The sequence below is a fragment of the Balaenoptera acutorostrata genome, chromosome 11 (assembly GCF_949987535.1).
Source record: "Balaenoptera acutorostrata chromosome 11, mBalAcu1.1, whole genome shotgun sequence".
NCBI lineage: Eukaryota > Metazoa > Chordata > Mammalia > Artiodactyla > Balaenopteridae > Balaenoptera > Balaenoptera acutorostrata.
The window spans coordinates 906,512-927,710 of record NC_080074.1 but is presented as its reverse complement, the minus strand read 5'-3'; the positions used below and the strand labels follow the sequence as shown (position 1 = coordinate 927,710).

The 21,199-nt window shown below is 48.0% G+C and overlaps 1 long non-coding RNA gene across 1 annotated transcript; it reads right to left on the bottom strand.

Moving 5' to 3' along the window:
- Positions 1 to 20,009: 20,009 nt before the first annotated feature.
- Positions 20,010 to 21,021, bottom strand: LOC130709170 (uncharacterized). Its single transcript, XR_009009639.1, has 2 exons — positions 20,750 to 21,021; positions 20,010 to 20,500 (listed from the first exon to the last, which is right to left on the bottom strand). It is a non-coding gene; the product is annotated as an uncharacterized LOC130709170 (long non-coding RNA).
- Positions 21,022 to 21,199: the final 178 nt, after the last annotated feature.

The window sequence follows — 21,199 nt, the reverse complement described above, 5'->3', positions numbered from 1 at the left end:
GCATGAGCTCAACATGACATATGGCAAGGGGAGGGAGGAGCAGGAAGGAAAAGCACACAGAAGTTCTTGTATAGCTAGAGGATTTGAGAATCGATAGAAAAAAAGTCTGAAATACCCAAGTTTCCATGAGAAAAATGGAAACAGAATTTACAGATTTCAAAACAGCTGGGTGAAAACTGAAATGAAGAAAAATTGACAGTGCCAACAAAAAGCAGAAAAGAGAGAAAGATAAATACATGATAAATGAAGAACACAGCATGAGGTGACAGGAGTAAATTCAAACGTTTGAGTAATCAGAGACATGATGGAATTAAAAATTCATCTATTAAAAGACAGAGACGGGCTTCCCTGGTGGCGCAGTGGTTAAGAATCCACCTGCCAATGTAGGGGACTCGGGTTCGAGCCCTGGTCTGGGAAGATCCCACATGCTGTGGAGCAACTAGGCCCGTGAGCCACAATTACTGACCCTGCGCGTCTGGAGCCTGTGCTCCGCAACAAGAGAGGCCACGATAATGAGAGGCCCGCGCACCGCGATGAAGAGTGGCCCCCACTTGCCACAACTAGAGAAAGCCCTCGCACAGAAACAAAGACCCAACACAGCCATAAATAAATAAATAAATAAATAATAAATAAAAATTAAAAAAAGACAGAGACTCTCTAATTAGAATGTAAATACTGTTAAATACTGTTTACGAGAAACACACCTAAAAATGTGGATGGAAAGTATGTGTCATACAACTTATGTTCCTCAGAAGACCGTAAAGAGAATGAAGAACTAAAAACTAGAAAGTATTTGCAACACATACACCTTGCAAATGATTAGTATCCAGAATATATAAAGAACCCTTCCAAATCCATTAGAAAAAGACAAACAAGCCAAAAGAATGATGGACCAATCCTGTAATCAGTCTCCTTGCAGAGAAGAACATGGAAAGGGCCAATAACCTCACTAGCAGTTTTGGAAATGCAAACTAAAACCACACTGAATGAGCACAACCGTTAAAGTTGGACGCATACCCTGCTGGCCCAGAGCATCAGGTCATACAGTTATCTTGTAAACAATATGGCATTCTCCAAAGAAATCGGGTGTGTGCATCAGTTAGCTGTTGCTGCATAACAAACCACCCCCCAAACTTTGTAGCTCGAAACCACAACAATCGCTTCTTTCACTCATGGATCTGCTATCTGGGGAAGATTCAGCAGCACAGCTGGTCTACTCCACGCCACAACAGCTGGGGCATCTCCACTGGGGGCTGGACAGGCCACATCCAAGATGGTGCACCCATGTGGCTGGCAAGCTGGTGCAGGCTGTGGGCTAAGGGCCTGGGGGACGTCCTCGAGGGAGGGTGGCCAGGTTCCAAGAGCAAGAGTCCCAAGAGAACCAGGTGGACCCAGTATCACTTTTCATATCATAGCCTCAGACATCATGCAGCATGACTTGTGCACAAAGCTGCCCAGATTCAGGAGATAGGGGGACAACAACCCCTAGTTCCTGTGGAAGGAAGTGTCAGAGTCCATTTTAAGAGGAGCACGTGGCAGGGAGAAGTGGCTGTGGCCGTCTGGGAAAATGCAAGCTGCCTCGATGTGCACACCTGTTCCCAGCTCTAGGGTTAAGCCAACATACATTCCTAGGTACATCCTCTGCCTAGCTGCATGCCAGAGAAACCTGCACTGACCCATCAGGAGACCTGTCAACTTTCAAAGCAGCGCTGTTTTTAATAGCAAAAATACTGGGGGGGAACCCTTAAATGTATGTGGACAATAAAATGAATAAAGTGAGATACGTCTACACAATGGACTAGCATGTGGCGATTGAAATGAATGAATTGCACCACTTGGATCCACGTGGCTGAATCTCAGACACGTGACGCTGAACAGGAGAAATATAATGTCATAATGATAATACAAAGTGTGATTCCATTTGCACTCAGCAGAGACAGCTCGGAGTGGGTAAGTATGTGCACACGCAAACACACACCTGTATCTTTTCCGATATCTATAAACAAGTCTTGAGCTCATACTGATAGCTTCAGTTCTAACATGACAGATCTCATTCTGTCCTTCCCCCTTTCTATGTTTATAAGTCAACAGTGAGAAGCCTCTATGCTTTCACCTGGTAGCTCCAGCCCCATTGTCTGTCGGGCTATACCAGCCAGACACGTGGCCCCAGATGCATCAACCACTGCCCCCCCGCCCCCCCCCCCCGCCCAGGTAGATGCATCAGCCCAAAGTTCAGCTCTGGGGACGTCCCTGCTTCCTCTGGCTCAGTAGCCCTCCCACCCGCACCCCACTGTAACTGCAGCTGAAAGCCTGGGCCCGACAAAGGCAAGGAGACGGGTATTGGTGGTTTTTTGTAAGTTTCTATTTTCTGGCAGAAGTAAGATAAAATCCTTCTTCTTTCTTCTATCTCTAACCTTACATTTAGTAGACTGTGCTTTTGCAAACAAATGAAACATTTTTTAAATGGTATTTTCTTACTTCGGAATTCAGGAAAAATCGTTTTTACTGACTATTCAATTTTAATAGAAATCTAGTTATTTGCATAGGTTCAATAGAAATCAGTCTTCTTTTTTACCAGTATATAATTAGACAAAATGATTGTGCCGCTGCGGCCTTAAGCGGGTGTCATATTTGAGAGCACGTCTCCTGTGATTCAGGATGACATACCCACCTTCGGAACAAGGATCGTAACCTCTGCGTTGAGCCAGTGCCCACAGACCCACACCAGCGCACGAACGACAGTGTACCAGGTCTCAGCTTCACAAGTAGTCAGGCAGACAGGAACTGTGGCAGACACCTAGGTCCTTGTGAAAAGAGAAACTCACCTACAGGCACAGGTGCTGCAGGCAAGAGCAATGTGAACCTCAGGCATGCCAGAGGCTCAGCCGTGCATTCCTCATGACGACATCTCCAGACAGAAGTGAATTTTGCGGCCTTGGTCCTTGGGAAACCCCACGTGGCTTAGTTGTACCGGCCCAACAAGGAGGCTCAGACGTGCTAATTGCCACTTCTTTCAGCACCTGTGTAGATGAATCAGGTCCAGACACAATAAGACCAGCTTTCTGTGAAGAATAACCTTCGTCTCAAAGGGGGGACTAATAAAAATTTTCCAAAACATGGATGGGTAAGAGGATGGTGGTGGGTCCTTTCGGTGGGAGGCTGAGTGCGGTCCAGCAGACCCACCAAGGGTACTTTTTGATCCTCTAGGGTGTGCATCTGTTTTACTGCCTACTTACTATTGATTATGATTTTTAATAACACGTTAAGGGTAGATTTTAACTTGTAAGAAATGGATGGCTAGGTAATGTGACTCTTGTCTGATAGCAATGCAAATGAACTTTGCCCAGTGGTAAGTGACAAAAATTATCTCTGTAGAAAAGATTAGTTGGAAGAGGTTGCAGTTTTATGGCCCTGTAGAACATTAACCAGTCTTTAATCTAAATTAGTGAACTTACTCAAGCAAGCTTTTTTTCAGCCACTACAAATCCTTCCCTCTCTCCAATGTTTTCAACCAGCCTCACCATTATGCTGGTTTCCTCGTTAATGATTTAAATAAATCTTGGACACATCCTCACTTTAGAGCTGTAGAGTCGTATTTTTAACTTTTGAAAATCATGCTTTGGCAGCTCCTGCATCTCGCTGCCTCCTCAGCACCTCCGCTATGACGGCTAATGGACATCCCAAACTCAACATGCCTGATGCTCAGCTCTTGGCCTCCATCCCCAAACTGCCCCCCTGTTGTCTTCCCCATCTGTTATGGGTTGAATTGTGTCCCCCCCAAAAAAGATAGGTTGGCATCCTAATCCCCGGTGCCTGTGAACGTGACCTTACTTGGAAATAGGGTCCCTGCAGGGGAGCAGGCTAAGAGGAGCTCACTGGGGTGGGCCCTGACCCAATGGCTGGTGTCCCTATAAGTAGAGGGAACTTCGGACACAGGCTCCAGGGAGAAGGCCATGCGACAAACAGAGGCGGAGGCTGGAGGGACGCAGCTGCCAGCCCAGGAACGCCAAGAGTGACAGCCACCAGAGCCCGAAGAGGCAGGAAGGGTGCTCCCCGACAGGCTTCAGGGGGAGGCAGCCCTGCCGACACCTTGATCTCAGACGTCCAGCCCCCAGGACTGGGAGACAAGGGGCCTCTGGGGTTGACGCCGCCGGGCCTGTGGTGCTTTGTCGCGGCTCCCAGGGGACTAATCCACCTTCTCAGCTGATGGTGACGCCGTGCTTCCCGAGTGAGAGGCAGCCCTACTGCTCACATCTGATCCACCAGCAAATCCTGTTAGCTCCCCCTTCAAAACATGTCCAGAACCAGCCCCCTGTCACCACCTCCTGTTACTACCCCAGGGCCAATCACTGTCATCCCTCACCTAGATTATCTAGGTGTCCGGACTGGTCTGTCTGCTTCCCCCTAGCATCTCTGTAGCTTTTCTCTGCACAGCAACCCACATGATACTATCACTCCTGTGCTTGGAATCTCCCAGTGGCTCCCCATCTCTCTCAGAATAAAAGCCAAAGTCCTCAACTCAATAACCAAAAAATAACTGAATTAAAGAATGGGCAAAGGACTTGAATAAACACTTCTCCAAAGAAGACAGACAGATGGCCAATAAGCACGGGAAAAGATGCCCGACATCATTAGTCATCGTGGAAATGCAAATCAAAACCACAGTGAGATATCACCTCACACCCTCTAGGATGCCTAGAATCAAAAAGTCAGGGGAATTCCCTGGCGGTCCAGTGGTTAGGACTCGAAGCTTCCAATGCTGGGGTGTGGGTTCAATCCCTGGTCAGAGAACTAGGATCTTGCAAGGCAAGTGGTGCAGCCAAAAAAAAAAGTCAGATAATAACAAATATTGGTGAGGATGTAGAGAAATTGGAACTTTCTTGCATTGCTGGTGAGAATGAAAAATGGTATAGTTGCTTCAGAAAACAGTTGAACAGTACCTCAAAATGCAAACCATGTGACCCAGCAATTCCACTCCTAGATATGTGCCCAAGAGAAAGGAAAACACACATCCACACAGAACTTGTACATGAACATTCATAGCAGTATTGCTCATAATAGCCAAGAGGTGAAAACAAACCAAATGTCCATCGACTGATCAATGGATAAATAAACTGTGGTCCATTCATAAATGGAATATTTTTTGGCAATAAAAAGGAATGAAGTACTGAAATGTGCTACAACAGGGATGAATCTTGAAAAACGTCCTGCAAAGTGAAGGAGACAAAGGTCACATATCATATGATGCCATTTATATGAAATGTCCATAATAAGAAAATCCAGAGACAGAAAGCAGATTAGTGGTTGCCAGGGCCTGCGGCAGTGGGAGGGAATGGGGAGTGACTGCAAATGGGTGTGGGGTTTCTTGGGGGATGATGAAAATGTTCTAAAATTGACTGTGGTAAGAGTTGCACAACCCTGTGCATATACTAAAAACTATTGAATTTTACTTTTTTTTTTTTTTTTTTTTGGCCACACCACATGGCTTCTGGGATCTTAGTTCCTTGACCAGGGATTGAACCCAGGCCACAGTGGGGAAAGCGCTGAGTCCTAGAAACTGGACCACCAGGGTCCCTTGAATTGTACATTTTAAATGAGTGTACTGTAGGGTATGTGAATTATATCTCATTAAATCTGTTTTTAAAGTACGTTGAATAAATAATTACATAAATTAAAAAATTAAAAATAACACCAGAGAGTAGATAATGTAGACTCATCTCTTCCTGCTTCTCCAACTAAATATAACTTTAAAAACTGGGAAATAATACAAGAGACAAATTATAGACCTCTGGTAGGAAAAGAAAGGTAGTCTGGCTGAAGGCCTCGGATTGAGGAAAAACACTGCAGCCTGGAGTCTCCCACCCCCCCACCCCTGTAGTATAAGGCTGCCCAGGTCCAGCAACTCCTGGCCAACCAGTGGCAGAAAGCAGCCCAGGCCCAGTCTCTCCCCACCCTCCCACCCAGCAGCTAGGGGAAGTCCATCTATCCTCCCATGGGGAAGTCAACGGAGATTGAGCAGGAACCCTGGAGGTACCAGGTCTCAGAAGCATCCTCCATCCCATGGGTGCAACCTCTCCCACTCCCCACCCACTGGTTCTAGGCAGCCTGGAGAATCTCCTCTGTTCCCACAGGCAGCACCAGCCGAATTAAGTGGAAGCTGCAGTGGCACAGATGAACATACCAGAATAGAAATGCAAGGGCTCTGAAAACTAAATTATCATTGGAACCACAACCCACAAAAGTAGGCCAGGATGTGCTGCACCTGAACAGGAGCAGGATGACTGCCTGCTAAAATAGAATGTTCCAATAGGATCCAGAGGCTCCCAACATAATTTCCAAACTGTTTAGATTACAATTTTGAAAACCACGTGTCAAACCAAGAATTTAAATGAGAGAAAAACAATCAACAGATGCCAACGGTGAGATGAGTCAGATGTTGGAATTATCTGACAGAGATTGTAAAGCAGCCACCACAAAAATGTCTCAACAACCAGTTACAAATTATCTTGAAACAAGCAGAAAAATAGAAAATCTTAGTGCATAGAAACAAGTTATTAAAAAACCAAATGGAAATTATAGAGCTGAAAAATACACCAACATTTAAAACTCAATGAATGGGCCCAATAACACAATGAATATGACAGAAGAAAGAGTCCATGAACTAGAGGACAGAAGAGTAGAAATTACCCACTCCAAACAACCAAAAGAAAGTAGACTGAAGGAAACAAATAAACAAACAAACAAACAAACAAAGCTTCAGGGACCTGTGGGAGTATAAAAAAAAATAAAATAAATCTAACATTTGTGGAATTGGATCCCAGAAGGAGAGGAGTAAGAGTAACAGGCTGAAAAAAATATTTGAAGAACTTATGGCAGAAACTTCCCAAATTTATAGAATAGATAACCAACAAGGACCTACTGTAGAGCACAGGGAACTGTACTCAATATTCTGTAATAACCTATAAGGGAAAAGAATCTGAAAAATATATACATGTATGTAAAACTGAATCACTTTGCTAACACAACATTGAAAATCAACTATACTTCAATTTAAAAAAAGAAACTTTCCAAATTTAGCAAAAGACATAAACCTACACATTCAAGAAATTGAGTGAACCCCAAATTAGATAAATCCAAAGAAATCTATACCACACACATGATTAAACTTCTAAAAACTAGTGAGCAAAAAAAAAAAAAAAACCCTTGCAAGCAGACAGAGAGAAATAACACATTGCCTATGAGGGAAAAACAATTGGAATAACATTGGATTTTTTATCAGAAACCACAGAGGCCAGAAGGAAGTGGCACATTTTTCAAATGCTGAAAGGAAAGGACTGTCAACCATGAATTGTATATCTAGTGAAAATATGCTTCAAGTATGAAGGGGAGGGAATTCCCTGGTGGTCAAGTGGTTAGGGCTCTGTGCTTTCACTCCTGAGGGCACAGGTTCAATCCCTGGTCAGGGAACTGGGATCCCGCAAGCCATACGGCACGGCCAAAAAAAAAAAAAAAAAAAAAAAAAATGAAGGGGAAGTAAAAACATCCACAGACAAAGAAAACTAAAAGAATTTGTCACTAGCAGAACTACCCTTAGAGAATGGCTAAAGGAAGTTCTTCAAACAGAAAAGAAATGATAACAGAAGGCTTAGAGCTTCAGAAAGGAAAGAAAAACAATGGAATGGGTAAGATAAAGGTAAATATAATAATTACCTTTCTCATCATCAGTTTCTTATGTCATGTTGGGTGATTGAAGCAAAACTTGTAACACTGTCTGATATGGTGTTAAATGTATGTGTAAGAAATATTTTAAACAGTTATATTTTTTAAATGGGGATGGTAAAGGGAGTTAAATGGAAGTAAGGTTTCTGCACATCACTCAAAGTGCTAAAATTGTATCAGTAGACTGTGATAACTTAGGTATGTGTAGTGTAATACCCAGAGAGTCATTGGGAAAACTATACAAAATGTTATACTCAAAAACACTATAAAAAATCAAAATGGAATTCTAAACAATGTTCAGTATCCCACAAGAAGGCAAGAAAAGAGAAAGAAAGGAATGATTAAGAGAGGAAACAAACAGAAAACAAATAATAAAATGGCAAACTTGAGCCCTAATATATCAAAATTGTAAATGTAAATGCTCTAAATACACTGAACAAAACACACAGATTGTTAGAATGAATTCATAAAAAGACACACCCAACTATATGCCATCTACAGATGGCAAACATAATGACATATGCAGGGTAAAAATAAAAGAATGAAAAAATATTTATAATTCAAATATTAGCCAAAAATGTAGGAGCGGCCATAGTATATTATTTTTTACATATTATTATATATATTATGTATTATTTATTATATATTAAAATCAGATAAAGTAGATTACAAAGCAAAGAAAATTACTAGGAACAAAGAGGAACATTACATAATGATAAAAGGATCAATCCAGCTGGAAGACATAATGATCTTAAGTATTTGTGCACCAAACAGCAGAGTTAAAAATATATAAAGCAAAAAATGATAGAGCTGAAAGAAGAAATAGACAAATCTAAAATTATAGTTAGGGACTTCCACATCCCACTCTCAGCAACTGATAGAACTTCTAGACAGAAGGTCAACAAAGATATAGAAGAACATGACACCATCATCAAGCAACAGGATCTAAATGACATTTACAGAACATTCCACCAAACAACAGCAGAATGAACATCCTTTTCAAGCACGCATGGAACACTAACCAAGATAGACCATATCCTGGGTCACAGAACAAACTTCAACAAATTTAAAAGGACTGAAATCATATAGAACATGTTCTCTGATCATAACAGAATCAAACTAGAAGTCAATAGCAGAACACCACAGGAAAATATCCAAATACTTAGAAACAAAACTAAATAAACTTCTAAATAATCTATGGGTCAAAGAGCAGTGTTCAAGGAGATTTTAAAAATATTGAACTGAATAAAACAGAAATACACTATATAAAAATTTCTGGGACACAACTAAAACAGTGCTGAGAGGGAAATCTGTAGCACTAAATACATATTTGAGGAACGAGGGAAAGTCTCAAATCAATAATCTGAGCTCTCGCCTTAAGAACCTACAGTTGCACACACCAAAAAGAGCAAAAGAAGCGTAAAGCAAGCAGAAGGAAGAAAATAACTAAATAAGAGTAGAAATCAGGACTTTCCTGGTGGTGCAGTGGATAGGACTCCACGCTCCCAATGCAGGGGGCCTGGGTTCGATCCCTGGTCCGGGAACTAGATACCACATGCATGCCACAACTAAGAGTTCACGTGCCACAACTAAGGAGCCCACATGCTGCAACCGAGACCTGGCACAACCTAATTAATTAATTAATTATTCTTTAAAAAAAAGTAGAAATCAATGGAATTGAAAACAGAAAAACGAGAGAAAAATATTTTTTAAAAAAAGCTGGTTCTTCGAAAATATCAATAAAATTGTCAAATCTCAATCAAGACTGACAAAGAAGTAAAAAAACGGGAAGACAAATTACCAATATCAAGAATGAAATAGGAAGGACTTCCCTGGTGGTCCAGTGTTTAAGACTCCATGCTCCCAACGCAGGGGGCACGGGTTCGATCCCTGGTCGGGGAACTAAGATCCCGCATGCCACACAACGTGGCCAAAAAAAAAAAAAAAAAAAGAAGGGATGAAACAGGAGCTATCACTCCAGACCCTACAGATGTACAGTAACAAGAGAGATGTGATGGTTAATTTTATGTGTCAACTTGGCTGGGCCACAGTGCCCAGATATTTGATCAAACATTGTTCTGGAGGTTACTGTGAGGGTGTTTTTGGATGAGATTTAAAATCAAATCAGTAGATTCCGAGTAAAGCAGACGGCCCCCATAATGTAGGTGGGCCTCATCCAATCAGTAGAAGACCTGAATAGAACAAAAGCCTGCCCCATGCAAGAGGGACTTCTTCAGGAGACTGACTGCCTTCTGATTTCATCTGCAACATCAGCTTTTCCTGGTTCTATGGTAGACTACCTTTGGACTTGAACTTTAACTCTTTCTTGAGTCTCCAGCCTCCCTCATCAGATCTTGGGCTCACCAAGCCTCTGCAATCTCATGAGCCAGTTGCTTAAAATAAATAAACACACACATATACACACACACACACACACCCTATTGGTTCTGTTTCTCTGGAGAACCCTCATACAAAGAAGAAGAAAAGAAGAAACACAAATTAACAATATTAGGAAGAAAATAGGGGATGTCACTATGAGCCCTACATACAGTAAAAAGATAATAAGCAAATACTATGAGCAACTCTACAGACATAAATTTGACAACTGAGATGAAATGAACTAATCTCTTAAAAAACACAAACTACCACTATTCACCCAAAATAAAAGATAATTTAAAGAGCCATATAACTATTAATGAAGTTGAATTCATAATTTAAAACTCAAAAAAGAAAAGAAATCTCCAGGCCCAGATGGTTTCAGTGGAGACTTTTCCCAAATGTTTAAACAAGAATTAATACCAATTCTACACAATCTCTTCCAGAAAATAGAAAAAAAGGGAACACTTCCAAATTCATTTTATGAAGCTAGTATTATCCTTATACCAAAACCAAATAAAGACAGTATCAAAAACAAAAACTACAGACCAAAGTCCCTCATGAATATAGACACAAAAATCCTCAACAAAATACTAGTAAACATAATTCAGCAATGTGTAAAAAAAAATTATACACCATGACCAAGTGGGGTTTATTCCAAGGCTGCAAGGATGGTTCAATATTCAAAAATAAATTAACGTGATCCATCATGTTAACAGTCTAAAGTAGAAAAATTACACAATATCAATCAAATATATTTGATTGATAAGAAAAGGCAATTCAATAAAATTCAACACCCATACATGATAAAAACTCTCACAAAAGTAGCAATAGAGGGGAATGATCCCAACTTGATGAAGATCATCTATAAATAAACTATAGCTAACACATTTCATGGTGAAAGACTGAATGGTTTTCTCCTAAGATCAGGAATAAGGTACGTATGTTGCTCTCACTACTTTTAATCAATCACAATCATGCTGGAAGTATCATCCAGTACAACATGACAAGAAAAGGAAAAAAATGTGTTCATCTCTGAAATGAAGAAATAAAACCACCTCTATTTTATTTGCAGATGACATGATTATCTACATAGAATATCCCAAGGAATCTACCAATAAAACTCCTAGAAATAATAACTGAGTTCAGGCAGGTCTCAGAAGACAATATAAACATTTTTAAAAAATCATTTGGGGACTTCCGTGGTGGCACAGAGGTTGGGAGTCTGTCTGCCAACGCAGGGGACACAGGTTTGAACCCTGATCCCAGAAGATCCCACATGCTTCAGAGCAACTAGGTCCGTGCACCACAACTACTGAGCCTGCACTCTAAAGCCCGTGTCTCACAACTGCTGAGCCCGCGTGCCACAACTACTGAAGCCCGCGTGCCTAGAGCCCGTGCTCTGCAACAAGAGAAGCCACCACAACGAGAAGCCCGCGCACCACAACGAAAAGTAGCCCCCGCTTGCCGCAACTAGAGAAAAGCCCATGCGCAGCAACAAAGACCCAACACAGCCCAAAATAAATAAATAAATAATTTTTTTCAAAAAATCAATTGTATTTTTACATACTAGCAATGAACACAAGGACACTGGAATTAAAAATATAAGGCCATTTACAGTGTTTCAAAATAAAATGAAAATGCTGAAAATGATAAAATCCTGATTTAAAAAATCACAGATCTAAATAAATGGAGAGACATACCACTTTCATGGTTAGAAGACTAACACTAGTGAAAATGCCAGTTCTCTCCAAACTGATACACAAGTTAACACAATTCCTATCAAAATCCCAGCAAGGTTTTTTGTAGATACAGACAAGATTACCCTCAGATGTATATGGACTGGCAAAGGAGCTATAATAGACAAAAAATTTTTGAAAAGAAGAAAAAAGTGGGGGGACTCAGTCTACCCAATTTCAAGACTTATTATCACTATGGTAATCAAGATGGTGGTATTGGCAGAGGGATAGACACACAGATCAATAGAACAAAATAGAAAACCCAGAAATAGACCCACATATATGTGTCCAAATGATTTCTGACAAATGGGTAAAAAGCATGTCAATGAAGGAAGGATAGCCTTTTCAACAAATTGTGCTGAAGCAATTAGACATGCATAGGCAGGGAGGAAGAGGAGCAGGGGTGGGAAGGGGAGGAGGGGGAGGAAGAGGGGAAGGAAACCCAAGGGTTTCACAACTTATACAAAACTCAAAATGGATCATGAACTTTAATGTAAAATTATAAAACTTTTAGGGAAAAATGTAGGAGAAAATCTTTGGGATCTCGGGCCAGGCAAAAAGTTCTTAACTTGACACCAAAGGCAAAAGACATAAATGAAAATATTGGTAAAGTAGCTCTCACAGAAATTTAAAACTTGCTCTGTGAAAACCCTGTTAGGAGGAAAAGACAATCTGCAGACTGAGAAAAAACTATTTGCAAGCTGCCTATCTGACACAGGACTAGGATATAGAATGTATAAAAACTCTAAAAACTCAGCAGTAAAAAAATAAGTAATCCAACTTTAAAAATCAGCAAGAGATATGAAGAGACATTTCAAGGAAGAACATATACAGATGTCAATTAAGCATACGCAGGGAATTCCCTGGCAGTCCAGTGGTTAGGACGCCACGCTTCCACTGCATGGGGCACGGGTTCAGTCCCTGGTCGGGGAACTAAGACCCCGCATGTCGCATTAGCCTCTAAAACACGATGAGATATCACACCTATTACAACGACAAAGTAAAAAGTTATGACCACAACTGATGCTGGCAAGGATGTAGAGAAACTGGATCACTGATACATGCTAGAAGGGATGTGAAAAGGTAGAGCCTGGCAGTTTCCTCAGGAAGTAAACATGCAACTACCATATGACCCAGTAGTTGCCCTTTGGGCATCTGTCCCAGAGAAATGAAGACTTCTGTTCTCACCAAAACCTGTACACAAATGTTCATAGAATCTGTATTTGTACTAGACCAAAACTGGAATCAACCCGGATGTCCTCCAGCAGGTGATGGTTGGACCAACGGTGGTCAACCCACACCACGGAACACTACTCAACGGTGACGCTTAAACAAAGGGTGATCCATCCACATCAGAGAACACTACTGAGCGTCACAAAGGGACGGGTATTGACACTCACACGACGCGGACGAGTCTCCGGGGAGTTATGCTGAGCAAAATAGCCAATCCCAAAAGGTTACTTACTATTTGATTCCATCTGTGGAACACTGAAATGACACAGTTTTAGGAAGGGAGGACACATTAGTGGTTGCCAGGGATTAGTGACAAGGCCAGGCAGGAGGGAGGTGGGTGTGGTTATAAAAGGACAAAATAACAATCCCTGTTGGAACTCTTCAGTATCCCGATTGAGATTTCACAAACCAACCTGGCTGATAAAATTGTACAGAATTTAATACACACACACACACACACACACACACACACACACAAGTAAAACTAGGGAAACTGGAACAAGATCAGTGGATTGTATCAGCATCACTCTCCCGCTTGTGATCTTCTACTTTCATTTTATAAAATGTTAGTTACCACTGGGGAAACCTGGCTAAGGTGTCCAAGGGCTCCTTTGTATTATGTGTTAGAATTGCATGTGAACCTCTAATTACCTCTGTAAATTTTTCAATTATAAAAAAAATCCTGGGCTTCCCTGGTGGCGCAGTGGTTGAGAATCTGCCTGCCAGTGCAAGGAACACGGGTTCGAGCCCTGGTCTGGGAAGATCCCACATGCCGCGGAGTGACTAGGCCCATGAGCCACAACTACTGAGCCTGCGCGTCTGGAGCCTGTGCTCCGCAACAAGAGAGGCCGCGATAGTAAGAGGCCCGCGCACCGCGATGAAGAGTGGCCCCCGCTCGCCGCAACTAGAGAAAGCCCTTGCACAGAAACGAAGACCCAACACAGCCAAAAATAAATATAAATAAAATTAAATTAAAATTTAAAAAAGAAAAAAACACAAGAGCTGAAATTATGACAGATAACATTATAAAAAAAAGAAAAAAAGAATCCTATTGCCAGTAATGTTTTCTGAAGAAATAACCAAAAGGCAAAGAGCATAAGGGCATCGCGCCCCTCTGAGAACTGCTGAGGCCGGGGGACAGGGCACAGCTGGCACCCTCCCCCAGGGGCGTGTGCTCGCTGTTCAAACCGACCCCGCGCGCGCGCGGCCATAATCAGCGTGTCTACGTGTGAGGAGCTATTTTGTTAAGCGGAAACAGTAGCCTCATAAGGAGTACATATAGTAAAATCTTTTTTTTTTTTTTAATCGACAGCCTTGTATATAAAACCTGGGCAAGATATAGTCTAGTTGTTTTCAAAGTTATCTTTTCGGGGATATGATCATAGATAGTTCTCCAGTTTTCTTTATTTCGGTGTTGGCTGGACTGTTAACAGGGGACAGCATTCCTGTTATGATTGGGCTTGCTAGATGAAGTACAGTATACCTGCTTACTTTTTTTTTTTTTTTTTTTGGCTGCGTTGGGTCTTTGTTGCTGCGCGCGGGCTTTCTCTAGTTGCAGCGAGCGGGGGCTACTCTCTGTTGCCGTGTGCGGGCTTCTCATGCGGTGGCTTCTCCTGTTGCGGAGCACGGGCTCTAGGTGCGCGGGCTTCAGTAGTTGTGGCACGTGAGCTCAATAGTTGTGACTCGCGGGCTCTAGAGCGCAGGCTCAGTAGTTGTGGCACACGGGCTTAGTTGCTCCGCGGCATGTGGGATCTTCCCGGAGCAGGGCTTGAACCCGTGTCCCCTGCATTGGCAGGCACATTCTTAACCACTGCGCCACCAGGGAAGTCCCCTGGTTACATTTTTAAACCAAGACAACCAACAGTTTTTTAGTATGAGGATGTCCCAGGCAATATTTGCACTTTTCTCTGCTAATTCTGGCTATCACAGTTATGATCATAAACTCCGAGTCATTTCCACCTTGGAAAATAAAACAGAACTAGCCATCACGGACTGGTGGCCTCCATGCCTGACGTCTGGGGGCCAGTGTGTGAGCCTGCCTGAACCCTCTGCCCCAGTCAGGGCCTGCTCCCACCTGGGCATCCCCTCCCCAAGCCCTGAGTCCCATGTGCTCTCCCCAAGGACACCTCCTGGGATTTCCTCGGCTCTCTCCAGCAGCCTCTCTCCCACGAGGTCACCCTGTCTCCATCTCTTGTCCTCCCTGGACCCCAGGGCCCTTGGTCCTCAAGCCCCTCAAGCCCCTCCTTGATCTGGCCCCTTCCTACCCGGCTCACCGTCCCACCATTCACACGGACGTCTCCCCTGCCCCAGGGCCTTTGCACCTGAGCACTCTGCATGTGCCCTCCAGCACCCCATCCCAGCCACACTGCCCCTCTTTCCCCTGACTGGTGGCACTTCCTGCTGTTATGTTTCCCTGCCGCCTCCCCTCAAAAAGGTAAGTGAAGCTCTGTTCCCACGCACTCCTGTCCCACCGGGGGTCATCACCACTGGCTAGGCATCCCACCTGCAACTTTTCTCCAGATCAGTGCCTTACCGAACCCTGCCACTTTCTCTCCAAGGCCCTCTGGGGTGCCTCCTGCAGGGACCATGGTCTGCACCTCACTGCCACCCCAGTCCTTCAACTCCCCTCCTCTGCACCCCAGGAAGGGGCCAAACTCCAGCTGAGCACCCCGGGATCTGTCCCACCGCCACTCCCGCGTCCTCACCTTCTCAGCCGGCTGGCTGGTTCCACCCTTGGGCCCCGACCTGGGCGGGCTCTCCCCATCCTCTGAGAGGGGTCACCGGTCTGGAGGAGTGTGACACCTGGCAGATGCAGCTCTCCCCCCACCACCTCTCACTGTCCTCCTCTGCCCCATCCAGAGGTGGTGGCACTACCATCATTCCCACTTCTCAGGTGGGGAAGCGGGGCCCCCAGAGATCCTAGCTGCAGGGTCGACCGGGGGCCTAGTGGGTGGCCCGTCACGCCGCCAGTAAGGGCTCGGGGTCACTGTTCCTTGCACACCTACCCTGCGCCGAGGGGCCCTGGATCGCCGGTTTCCGGTCTTCACTCCCCAAGCTGGCAGCACCGCGACATCAACAGCACCCCCTGCGTGGAGACAAGGACCATCTGGTGCCGCCGAGAGGTCCCAGGGCCGGAGGAGTTAAGTGCAGGCCCTGCAGCTCCTTAGCCCCAAGGGAGGAAGGCCACGCCCGGCCCTGCGCCCCCTCCGCCCCAGAGAAAAGCCACCGGGACACGTCACACGTCTACTGCAAGGGCTGGAGCTCTCCTGCCTCCCACAGCACAGCACGAAGTGACGATGAAACCGGCTCAACAGTGGAAGCCGCAGAGGCACTTCCTCTCTGCTGGGCCTGGGGGCCTGGAGCCCCACTCTAGGCCCCGCCCACCCCAGGAGGCTGGATGCAGGGGTACCTGCGTGGGGATGGTACAGAGCCTTGCCCCCTCCCTGGCTCCTCCGGCTGGCTTACTGGGGTGTGGAGCCTGGAGCAGGGTGGGAGCAAGGCCACAGGAAGGCAGGCGGGCCGGTGGGCAGGCAGGAGTGAGTCTGTGGCCTTGGGGTCCTCCCTCCCATCCCCTCAGTCCCTCCCGTAGCCCGGACCCAAGCCTGGGGGGGCTCACTCTCCCCCTGTCCCTCTTCCACCCCCCCACTCCAACCTTGCAGCCCCCCACACCCTGAGGGCATCATCCCAACTGGATTGGGCGGCCACAGAGCACCCAGGGAAATCCTCTCCTCCCCAACCCAGGCTGCCCAAGGCCCCCTTGTGCTCCGACACCCCCGCACCTTTCCTTCCAACCCACAAATGCCCCAGCTCCTGGGAGGCCCAGGGTGGGCGCAGGGCGGGGAGGGCCAAGCCTGGCCTTGAAGGGCCCGCCCCCAGGTGAGGAGCTGGGGTCAGTGCTGCAGAATGACTCAGGGGTCCAGTTCAGAAGAGCCTTGTGGAGGGCCCCCCAGGGGACCCCGCTGATGCCTGCGTGGCGTGCGTGGTCCTTGCAGGGGTTCCCAAGCCCCTGCCCGCCTGGACCCAGAGTCACACCCGAGACCGCGGACAAACTCGCGAGCTCGCCCGTGGCCGGGGCTGTTCCGTTCCCGCCGCCCCGATTCCACACCAACTTCAGGGAGACGCCTCGGAACCTCCTGCTGGGGTCCCAGCGTGGCGCCCCAGACCGCGTGTGAACCAGCTCCGCCCCTGCCGGCGCTGTGACCTCGGGGAAGCCCTCACCCCCTGCAGCTCGGGGGCCTCTTCCCTGCCATGAGCAATGACACTGCCTTCTGTGTGGGGTGGGGGGTCCCACGGACAACGGGGACAACGTGGTGAGGGCCTGGTAGGTGCTCGGCGCCCTGGAGCCCCCGCCTGCAGCCTGACGGCTTCCCTTCCACCTGGACCCACCTGGGGTCTTCCCCACGCGGCCTGCTGGCAGAGCGGTCCCCCGCCTGCGCGCGCGCACACACACGCATGCGCACGCAAACATGCACGCACACGTACGCGCGCACACACGCACGCGCGCACACACGCACACGCACACACACACGCACACACACGCACACATTCTTGCTGCCCTGAAGGAGAAGCAGGGACGTGTGCTGAGGACAGCAGAGGCGGACCCCTTTCCCGGTCCCGGAACCACAAAGCCCCGCACTCCAGGAGGAGGTAACCACGGGCTCCGAGTTCGCAGCTGCAGGGCTGCCCACGGCACCCGCAGCAGGAGACAGGGTGTCCACCCCCAAACCACGGCGCTCCACGGTGCCGCCGCCCTCACTTCAGGCCTGGCCCTCAGGACCCTGGATGCGGTCACCAGGGCCAGGGGGCCCAGCTGCTTCCACACGTGACACCACCAACCTCACGGCCCCCGAGCTGGGCTTGCAATCTCAGTTCACATTTGAGAAACTTGCCCAAGGTCACGAGACTGGGAAGCTGCGCATGGGGTGAACCCCCTCCAAGGACCACAGTGCGGCCCGCATGGACAGAGAGCCATTCGGGCCACCGAGGGTGCGGCAGGTCAGCCCTCTGCCTCGGTGGCCTCAGTGACCTCAGAGCAGGTGGTCGGTCACTCTTCATTCCCCATGTTGCCTGAGCGTGGAGTACACATAGCGCCCGGTACCAGGCAGGGCACAAACCCCTCCCTCTTGCCTGGGGCTCCAAGTCTGTGCTCAGAACTTGGACAAAACCCAGGAGGTCACACTTTTGTTCAGTTTAAATTAAAAGTAAGATCCAGCATCTTGGGCACACAGAAAGTGCTCATCCAGGATTTGGTACATGAATGCCCCGCAGCTGTTGACAAGGCCACACGGCGTCCTGACTCACTGGAACAGTCCAGTTTATGCTGGTGCCAGTCTCATGAGCATAGCGCCCCAGTTCATGCCCACGGTGCCCCATCTGGGCATTAAGTTATATGGCCACCCTGGGTATAGAACAAAAATCCTTCCTAGGTGAGGTCAGAGCAGGCCACACCTGACCGACCTGCAGGATGTGAAAGGTACACATGGATGAAGGACAGAGGGTGGACCTGGTGAGTCCCTCGGGGACGAGCTGTAGCCATTCTGCCAGGAGAATCTTTTATGTCCACATCAGATCAGTGCCGGGCAATGGCGGGGTCTCAACCAACCCATCCCACCAAGACTCAGGAACTGCTCCCTCCTCTCAGCACTGGGCATCGTACATCGCAAGGGAAGAGAAGGCCCTGCTCTCCTGGAGCGTTCATTCTACTCAGGGAGGCTGACCATGAACAAGTCAATGTCAGAGAAGAATGAGGCCGGGTGGGGCACTGCTTTATAGGGAAAGACCAGGGGGAGCCCCCCGCACCAGGACAGTGATGTGTGGGCAAAGATCTGAAGAGGTAAGGGGTGAGATAGGCAGACATCTGGGGAGGAGCCTTCCAGCCGGGGAAACGGCCAGTGCAAAGTCCCTGAGGTCGGACCCAGAAGAGGACCGTGTGGCTGGAGCAGTCAACGAGGGCCGGGCAGGGCCAGGGCAGCAGGAGTCAGGCAGTGTGGGCCTGGCCACCATGGCGGTAAGAACTCTGGCTTTGACTCTAAGACAGGGACCCCCTTGATAGAGTCAGTGGAGGAATGACCAGTGGGGAAACTGGGTAAGAGGCTGCTCGTTCAACTAGAGCAGGAGTTGGCAACTTTTTCTGTAAAGGGCTGGAAAGCAAATATTGCTAGCTTTGCCAGTCATAGGGTCTCTACTGCAGCTCCTCAACGTGGCCTGCATGGTTAAAGCAGCTGTAGGTGGTCCATGAATGGGTGGGCACGCCTGTGTTCCAGGAAACCTCCAGTGAGGACACCGACATTTGCATTTCACAGAATTTTCATGTCATGAAATTTTTTTTTTTTCCCCAGCCATTAAAAACTGAGAAAACATTCTTAGCTCGGAGTCCGAACCAAAACAGGTGGCGGCAGGATTTGGACTGTGGCCATAGTTAGCTGCCCCCTGAGCTTTACAACAAACATCCACCACTGCCCTGGGCCAAGCAGCACCCAGCAGGCAGCGCCAGCGGTGAGAACAAAAGAGCAAAACCCTGCTGCCACTGAGATTTGGTAATAAATAAGTAAATTAGAGAGGGTGTGAGAGGTCCCAAGTTCTCCCCTGCCTGGCTCAGGCACAGAAGTCAGGTCCCTGAGGCTGGAGTGCGACCAGTGGCCAAGGAGGCAGCCAGAGTTGGGAGCGGGTGGTGGTCGCGGAGGCCGCGGGAGGGTGGGGAGGGGAGCCACGGGGGGGGGGCGTCATGGAGGCCACGGGAGGGTGGCAAGGGGAGAAGGGCTCTGGGGAGAAGGGCCCCTTACACGCCCGACTCACCCCTCTGAACTAGGCCAATAATTGCTGAAAGAAAGACTTCCTAATCATTACATTAAGACTTAGGAAATGAACATATTTGTCTCGTTTTCATACAAAATAAGCTGTAGTCTAAAACAGGGTGACAAAGGAGGGGCCTCTGAGCCAAAATCACTCTGCAGAATTTATTTGGTCTGCGCATAAATTTGTATTAGGAAACTATACGTGAAATGTCCGGATCTTACAAATACCGAAAGAGAGCCCGAGTTCCGTGTGTTCAGCACCTGCTGCGCTGGGCTTCTCCCGAGCGGCTGCTCGGAAGCCCCAGCCCGCCGGCCCGAGGCCTCTCCGGAGCCGGCCACTTCAGAGGAAGGGGCTCTGTTCCCCCGGCCCCCACAGGAGTTAAGTTTTTTTTTTTTTTTTAAATTTATTTATTTATTTATTTTTGGCTGTGTTGGGTCTTCGTTTCTGTGCGAGGGCTTTCTTTGGTTGTGGCGAGCGGGGGCCACTCTTCATCGCGGTGCGTGGGCCTCTCACTGTCGTGGCCTCTCTTGTTGAGGGGCACAGGCTCCAGACGCGCAGGCTCAGTAGTTGTGGCTCACGGGCCCAGTTGCTCCACGGCATGTGGGATCCTCCCAGACCAGGGCTCGAACCCGTGTCCCCTGCATTGGCAGGCAGACTCTCAACCACTGCGCCACCAGGGAAGCCCCAGGAGTTAAGTTTTAATCCCTGTTCTCTGGCGAACGAGGCCGCGCATGGCAGCACCTTATCGCCTTAGACTTAAGGGCTTAAGTGCACCCAGCACGTCGCGCAGAGCCCTTCGGAGCCCCTCTACGGGAAGGACGCTCGGCGCTGTTCCGGGGTAAGCCGAGCTCAGGGCTCCCGCACAGGTGGGCTCCCCACCCTCTCACCTCCCGAGGCTCCGCGGCCGGCCGCTCTGGGGGCCGCGCCCCGCGCACTTGCCGGCACCTGCGCGCACCTACAGGCAGAACCGGGCGCCCGTCACGCCGCAGCCCTCGGCGCCCCGGCACGTATGCGTCCGGTCGGCCGCCAACGGCCGATCCACCAGCAACACCGCTGCAACCCACCCCGCCGACGACTCGACCCCGCACCAGCCCGGGTGGCCCGAACCGGGGGCGGGGGCCGGCGCGCTGGAACTGCGCCTGCGCGGTCGGCCCGCACGGGCCCGGCGTGGGATTGCGCCTGCGTGATCGAACCGCACCGGCCAGGGGGCGGGACTGCGCCTGCGCAGTCAGCAGCGCCTCGGCCCCTCGAGCGGTGGGACTGCGCCTGCCCCGTCAGCAGCGCCTCGGCCCCTGGAGCGGCCGGACCGGCCGGGCCCCAGGGAGGGACGGGCATAT